The sequence below is a fragment of the Pinus tabuliformis genome, chromosome 6 (assembly GCF_031772625.1).
Source record: "Pinus tabuliformis cultivar Carrire ecotype Pingquan chromosome 6, CPIR1, whole genome shotgun sequence".
Lineage (NCBI taxonomy): Eukaryota > Viridiplantae > Streptophyta > Pinopsida > Pinales > Pinaceae > Pinus > Pinus tabuliformis.
In genome coordinates, this window is record NC_142292.1 from 1,789,630,291 (window position 1) to 1,789,638,911 (window position 8,621).

The following is an 8,621-nucleotide window of genomic DNA, read 5'->3' on the forward strand; positions in this document are numbered from 1 at the left end:
CTGAGAAAGAAAGGAATTGAAGATTTGTTGGACAAAAAGATTCACGAGTTCATGGTGCAGGAAAACAGGAATCTATGACTATCAAAGGAAGAGTGGTTAGATTGCTACTTGTATATGGAGATCCATGAAATTTTCTTTGCATCCTTCCCCACTGAGTTGTACGAGTGGATCGCAAAGCTAGAAGATAGCCAAGGAAGGTGTAAACTCGACAAACCTATTGTATGGACTCCAGAATTGGTGCACAGACTGGAAGCATCAGAAGATAAGATCACACGTGCTGTCGATCACTGGCCCGATCGAATCATAGGAGGATTCATCACTAAATTCATGGTAGATACTTCAATCAGCTATAGCGAGGCAGAACGACGCTTCCTCAAGGGACCGCAAGGTAAGTACGTTAAATATTTGAACACTTGGATTAAAATGCTACTGTGTGAAAAGTGGGTTATGAGAATAAATTGATGTATGGGGCTACACGAAGTGGGAGAATCTATAGAAACAAAGGTAGCACAAAATTAGAGACTAGCCCCTTGATTTCACCTCCACGAGGGGATGAAAAAGAGCTCGCGAAGGTCTCGCCAAGAAGTGCGATCAATCTGATAAGGCAGAGAATTCCGCGCATACCACCCCCACCCACACCATCACCAGTTTCACCGTCTTCACCCACGTCTTCACCCATGCCATCTTTGCCACCACTGCGAAGCAGTATGGCAAGCGCGATAAAGCTACCAGTGTTCAAGGGAGTATGGAATTAACATCCAGACTAGTTTTGGTTCATGATAAAATCTGTATGGGAAGCATAGGGTGTCACGGATGACAATATAAAGAAGGCAATGTTGGTCAACGCTCTACAGGATCACGCGTTGACCTGGTACATTAAGCATTCCAATGAAAATCCGAATGAGGGGATCACAGATATCCAAGCTGCGCTAAACAAAGAATTTAGCAGGACAAAGTTCGAGGCACAATCGATCATTGGATTCAAGGAGATCACAATGATACCAGGCGAAACCCCATGGGAGTTGGATCAAAGACTGAAGTGCACAATTCGCGAAGCGAACATGAAATTAATAGATGGGCAACATTGCGAATGGTTTGTGGCATCGTTAATGCTGCATCTACAAAACGCGCTGTCGCAACAAAGGCTAACCACTCAGGCCAAGGCTTTGGAGGTCGTGATGAGATTTCATGAGACTCCAATACAAGATCCTATCCTGGGAGTTCAGCAGATTCACGCGCAGTTGAGAAACTTGTGCCTAGAGATGCAGAGTTTGAAACAAGACAGGACAACCCACCTAGAGATGCGTGATGAGGTATGGTGCGTAAAATGCAAGGGCCAAGGGCACGACAAGGATCACTGCTCGGTGTTCGTGAATTAACTTGCGGGAGGAGGGCCAATGCCACTAATGCTGGAGGCACAAGCAGGACCAAGCGTGACACTTGCAATATGGTGCACGATTTGTTAGGTAGGAGGAAAGCATGCTACATATAACTGCCATCTATTACAAAAGTATATGCAAAATTCACAGCAGTTGTTCTGTAATTTCTGCAGGTCAGTAGGACATGATGAGCGCACCTGTAGAAGTTATGCGCTGATGATGGATCAAACTCCTACCTACAGAGTTCAGGCTGAAACACGGACCCTAGATCAAAATGCAGGAATGGCGTGCACCGGATTGAGGGGCGCGGACGAGGCCGAGGTGGAGGGGGACCAGGACGAGGTCGCAGGCAACTGATATGTTACAATTGCGAAGGGCAGGGAATTATGCCCACGATTGTACAAATCCAACATGACCATCATGCTTGTATTGTACGTTGTTTGACCATGAGATGGAGGATTGTCCCACACCGATAGCGAGGTTGCATGATAAAGGATCACTCCAACCTTCCCCGACTCAGAACCTACAAATGATGAGGTCTGAGCCGCACGAGGAAGACCCTAATGTAAATATCATGCTTCAGAGTGGTATTACGACAAGGGATGACAAAGGCAAGATGCTTGAAGAAAGTACCAGGGTTCAAAAGGCTCTAATGAAGGAACCATAATTCTATTTGGAGCGCGCTAAGGATACCTTCATGGAAGCTAAGAGGAGCTTCGCTGATGCCTCCACTTTAGGAAGTAAATATAGATTAGAGCCGGAAATGGACCCATTAATGCTCACTACGTTCTTGGAAACATGGATGAAGTTGCTACGTGACAGAAAGGCTGTAAAGGGGCTGTAAGAACTCATAACTAGATGCGGTGGGACTACGCTAGGAGAACTGCCCATAGTCCGGAAGCTAGGGAAGCACATGGTGTGAATAGGAAGGGAAATGAGATTGACCGCACAGATTGGGGAATATGAGATGGACCAAGTGATTCTGGATCTAGGGTCAGACGCGAACGTCCTGCCAAAACAGACATGGGAGCGCATGGGCAGGCCTATGTTGCAATGGTCTCCTATTCAATTGCGAATGGCGAACTAGCAAAATATCCTACCTATGGGGAGATTATAAGGAATCACGGTAGATATTGAAGGAGCAAGCGCGCTAGCAGATTTCGAAGTAATAGAGATTGTTGATGAAAACAATCCTTACCTCACGCTATTGGGAATATATTGGGCCACTGACATGAATGGAGTGATAAATCTAAAGAAGTGCAAGATGATCTTTGAGAAAAAGTCTCTGCGCGTAGTGGTACCTTTAGACCCTGCAGAGGGATCGCGCTACACGGAGCCAGTGCTCGACTACGATAGAGACAATGACTTGGATTGCATCTACAAGATAAGTACACGAGAGTAAGACTAGGTAAATCCAATCGCAGATGACCGAATCTCATGGGAGCGTGAAAGCTCTTGCACATTCGATTCTGACGAGGAGATAGAACGATGGCAGAACTGGTTACACGAGGTAACCACGATTAACTGTAACACAAGGTTGTTGTGCTGTGTAGCAATAGAGGTAAGAGATTTGCCTACGTATGAAGGTTTAAGTGAGGTGGATGAGTTCCTGAACAAATTTGAATGAGAAGTGCCGGAACAAAAACGCTTTGACATTCTAAAGCGGGTATTGCGTGCTACGCTCGCGAGGTGGTGGGGTATGCACAAAAAGAAGTTTTGGGGATTGGTGTGACTGCCGAAGGATGATGCACATGCGGTTTGGGAAGCCTCAGATGTAGTTAAAAGACAAGTATGACGGACATGATGATCCATGTGCACACCTCGCAAAATGGACAGAGGTTTATGGGGAAGAGCCACAACCTGAGTGGGTGCACTTGTTATGTCATACCCTGGATATTATACCCATGAATTGGTATATAGAAACGGAGCTCTGCCATGGCATGAACGAATGGGATATCTAGCGCGAAAGATTCCTGTTAACCTTCACGTTTAAGGATCGTTTGTGGGATACTGTTGATGATGCACTATAAGCAGTAAAAGAAACTATCTTTAAAATACCCCAGGAGCCAATGGAAGTACTTCAGCCTGAATGGGCGACCCAGCTGAGTTGTGTGCTGGAGTGTTACAACGTAAACATTGAGGAAGATGACGAAGATCCGTGAAAAGTTAACATTCCAGAAATTGAAGGCTATCGCAAGGTTCAAGGGCCATTGATTGAAGACCTTGACATTACCACGCTGGTAAAGACAAAGTAGGTAAACATTGGTACGAAGGCTGAACCTAAGTATGCAATGCTCGACGACTACTGGGATGATGCCACGGTGGATAAGGTCACTGAGTTACTCCGTAAGTACCAAGACTTATTCCCGACCAAGATCACGGACTTAAAGGGGATCATTGGCGATTTAGGGATGATGAAGATCACCCTAAAACCTGACACGAAGTTGATTAAGCAGAGGCCTTACCGCTTGAATCCAAAGTACAAGGAAAAGGTCCACGTAGAACTAGACAAAATGCTTGTAGCTGGAATCATTGAGCTAGTGGAAGAATCTGACTGGGTAAGCCCTATGGTAGTGCAGGAGAAGAAGCAGAAGCGCTAGATAAGAATATGCGTGGACCTCAAGAAATTGAATAACGCCTGTGTCCACAACCCATTCCCGACTCCATTCACAGATGAAGCATTGGAAAATGTTGGCGGGCAAGAAGCATATTCTTTTACAGATGGGTTCTGAGGGTACCACCAGATCAAAATCGCGCCGGAAGGAAAAAGCAAGACCACCTTCACGACTGAGGGGGGCTGCTTTCAATACACTATTATGCCATTTGGGTTAAAGAACACACCATCCATCTTTTTGTGCATAGTTGTTGTAGCATTCAAAGAATATATCCATAAATTCATGGAGGTCTATCTAGATGATTGGAATGTATTTGGATTGGTTAAGCACCATGTAGCGAGCTTACGCTTGATGCTGGATCCTTGCCGACGACACCAAATCGTGCTGAACCTCAAAAAGTATACGTTCCTTGTTCCCTTTGGGAACCTGGTGGGAAATGTGGTCTGCAAACAGAGACTAATGGTAGACCCCGCAAAGATTGCAGTAATTCTGAATTTGGGAGCATTGCGAAGTGTTAAACAGTTGCGTGCTACCTTGGGACATACGAGGTACTACAGGAAGTTCATCAAAAGCTATGCCTAGATCACCGCGCCAATGGAGAAACTATTGATAAAGGATGTCACATTCTGCTAGAATGATGATTGCATGAAGAACTTGGATGTACTAAAAGAGAAATTGGCCTTTGCTCCAATCTTGGTCTTCCCAAAATGGGATGTGGAGTTTCATGTCCATGTTGACGCGTCATGTATAGCATTGGGAGTGGTGCTAACACAATAGGGTGGAGAGGGCTTGGATCACCCTATCGCATTCACAAGTCACATGTTGTCGAAAGCAGAAAAGAACTATTCCACAACTGAATGAGAGGGGTTGGCTGTGGTGTATGTGCTCCAAAAATACCAACACTATTTTCTAGGAGGACATTTCAAGATGTATATAGACCATTCCGTGCTAAAATACTTGGTCAATAAGCCTGTGTTGAGGGGGTGCATATGCAAGTGGCTCTTATTGTTCCAAGAATATGACTTTGAGGCCATGGTGAAGCCTAGACGCCTGAACGTGGGACCGGATCACTTGTCGTGTATTGAAACGGGAGAGGAACCTACTAGTTTGGAGGAAGGATTACCTGACGCACAACTCTTTGTGATGCGCATCGCGGATGGGCACTTTGAAGATATAACCCACTTTCTGACAACGGGGATTGCACCAAAGGAATACTTTGTCCAGTAGAAGAAGGAATTGGTGGTGCGCGCGACTGATTTTTCTGTCATCGCAGGGCCCCTATACAAAATGGGCAATGATGAGATACTGCGAAGGTACATACCTGAATTTGAATGAAGTGAGATCCTAACAGAAGCACATGGGGGCACTGCAGGAGGACACTATGCAGGAAAAACGACAGCACAAAAGATTCTCTGCGCAGGGTTGTGGTGGCCAAACCTTCATCAGGATTCAAAAGCACACTGTAAGGCCTGTGATATATATCAAAGAACAGGTAAACCATCGTGGAGGAATGAAATGCATTTGAATCCACAAATGATGCTGCAACCCTTCGAAAAGTGGGCAATCAATTTTGTAGGACCTATCAAACTTTAGGGAAAAACGGGCGCGCGATACATTATCACCGCGATAGAGTACTTGACTCGTTGGGTGGAAGCGCAGCTGGTCAAAGACTGCACGGCCGCCATGGCTGTAAAGTTTTTGTTTGAACATGTGTTGACTCGATTTTGCTGTCTGAAAATCTTAATGAGTGATCGTGGTACACATTTCCTGAACGAAACCATTAGCACGTTAACAGAAGAGTTGCATGTGTATCATCAGAAAAGCACACTGTATCACCCACAAGCCAATGCGACAGTAGAAGCATTCAACAAAATACTGGAGAATTCACTAACCAAAGTATGCAACGCACAGCAGAGCGATTGGGACCTGCACATACTTGTAATACTATGGGCTTATAGGACAACATGCAAGAAACTGACGGGACAGAAACCTTTCCGGTTGGTTTATGGCGTGGAAGCTGTCATGCCAATGGAGTATATTGTACCTAGTCTACGCATAGCAGCGCTCATAGGTATGATGGATTGCGAAGCCCTGGAAGAGAGGCTTGTGCAGTTGGAATAACTTGAGGAGGAAAGTTATTGGCTAGCTTTCATCAGCAGGTGCAAAAGCAATGTGAGAAGGCCTGGCATGATCGCCATATTAAGTTGCATGCCTTCAAGGTAAATGATTTAGTGCTGCTGTATGACAGTAAGTTTGATAAATTTCCGGGAAAGTTCAAAATGCATTGGCTGGGACCATACGTTGTCAAGGAGGTCATAGATGGCGGCGTGGTACAACTAGCCAAACTAAATGGAGAGCCTTTCCCAGGCCAAGTGAATGGTAGCTGCTTGAAGCCCTACATGGGTGCCCGACTATCTGACTACCTGGCAGAAGCACATTCTTCGTGCTCCAAGGATTCGGACAAAGGCGCAGGACTATAAACAAATGCGGTGGATACAGGCACAAATGCAGAGTAGCAGTTCCGACACAGCGGTCTCGGAACAATGCGTACAACAGATCCAATGAGCAGCAGCTCAGTGCGCTGCCGACCATGTAGCAGTTCGAGCAGAGTTGGAGGGACTCCATGCAAAGATCTCCGCGTCGACAGAGTGACTCGAGGGCGAGTCATGATGTTTGTGTTGGGGGCCTGTTAGGCATGGAATCCCCCCCAAGGCATGTTTTGGGGCTTAAAGCCCAAGTTTTGACCAAATCTTTTTGTAAAAACTCTGCGAATTGCAAGCGCGGGGCGCGAAAGTATAATAGAGTCACAGGGTTGTCCACCCTAGTTTTTGTAATGTAATGTTGGCTGGATAGACCTACCCATGGTCCACGGACCATGGGATTGTATAAATAGAGCGAGGCTCTAAGTGTAAAAAAACAACTAATAGAAGGGAAGCATGAGAAGTATAAGTGATTGAGTCAAAGTGTAAAGTGTGTCTGTGGGTCGTAGAGTAGGAGAAGGCTCTACAGCTAAGTGCGCAAAGGTCTAGTAGTCCGCAGCTGAGTGCGCGGACCCCTGCAGCTGAGTGCGTAGGGCAGGTCGAGTTTGTAACTGTTGGGAGAATCAATAAAGAGAAGTTTTGATATAATTCTGTGAATATTTTCTTGGTTTAATGCATGATTGGATATAATTTGCAAGTATACTGTTTATTTACTGCGCAATCGTGTATGAATGTTTTGTATTGCTAATTATAACTTAAGACATTCAAGTAGGTGAAGGTAATTAATTAACACTGGAAGATAAGTAAGATCTCGGGTAATAACATAGAGCGTGACACAACCCCTGGTTAGGGCTGTGTGAAGGCAGTGTATCAGGCCGTGAGGAACGAGAAGTGCACAAAATGACCTGTGCGCAAGAACAAACTGAGGACCAGTCGTACCTCTCAGACATCTCAAGGGTGTGGAAACCTGGTTCTAGCACCCTTCCATACTACTTCGGGTGAGACCTCAATCCGCGCTCCGCGGACTGTTGCCGAAAATGTCAGTTGTACAAGGATTTGTTTGGCTAATTAACTCTAAACCTGGGTTAGGCCCCAACCAGCCAACACTTCTTATGTAATATTATAAAACAAAAGAATTGAATCTACTCTACTCATCAACGGAAACAACTAAATGATCGTGAAATCATGAAGCATACAAGAGAAAGAATTTAATCAACACATTACACAATGATTTCCTGGGGAAAGCCACAACTAAAAACCCCTGTTATCTATATATTGCATTAGTAAAAAAATATGAGAAGATTATAATGCTTTGCTCAAGCTTGAGAAACCTTTGAACTATCTTTATCTGTCTCACTGCTTCCTAGACAAGCCTAGGCCAATAATTAACCAATTTCTCGCTTTCCCAAGTACCTATTTCCTTTGGAATTAGCCCCCTATTAATTAGGGAAATTCTTCCATTGGAATTGCGCAATCCTCATAGGCATTCCTCTGACTACATGCACCACTTGTACAATTCAGATGATTATACAATTGATAGTACACTGTCCCTAAACTCTAATCTCAACTGGGTAACTCTTAGATTTGACATGCATGATTTAACTATGAGTGAATCATCAGTTAATTGGTTGATCACTGCATGTAGCACCACACTACTAGACCTACCACTAGTTCCTCCAACAGTTTGAACTAGTTTAACTAACTTTAACTCAGTTAAACTGAATTAATTAATTACAACTCAAAAGAAACTCAAACAGGGCTCCTATAATGTAGGAGACACTCTACATGACTCATGTTAGACCCTCAACTCGAATTAACTGAGCCAACTATGTCAAATTTACTTAGTTAACTAACACAAGTTGTCATGAGATGTGGAGTTATAATTTTATTCCTAATTTAATTCAAGGACACAATTAAATTAGGATTTTCTTGTTGCATTTTCAACAATGACACTATTTCCTTGGAACTTGGGTAAACCTGTGATAAAATCCATTGAGAGCTCCTCCCAACGTTGACTTGGAATAACTAAAGGTTGTAACAGACCTAGGGTATTAATTGTATCAACTTTATTTTGTTGGCAATCCAAATATTCTGCCACAAACTTCTGAATATAGTATTTAAGGCCATCATAAAAAAATTGCTTCTTG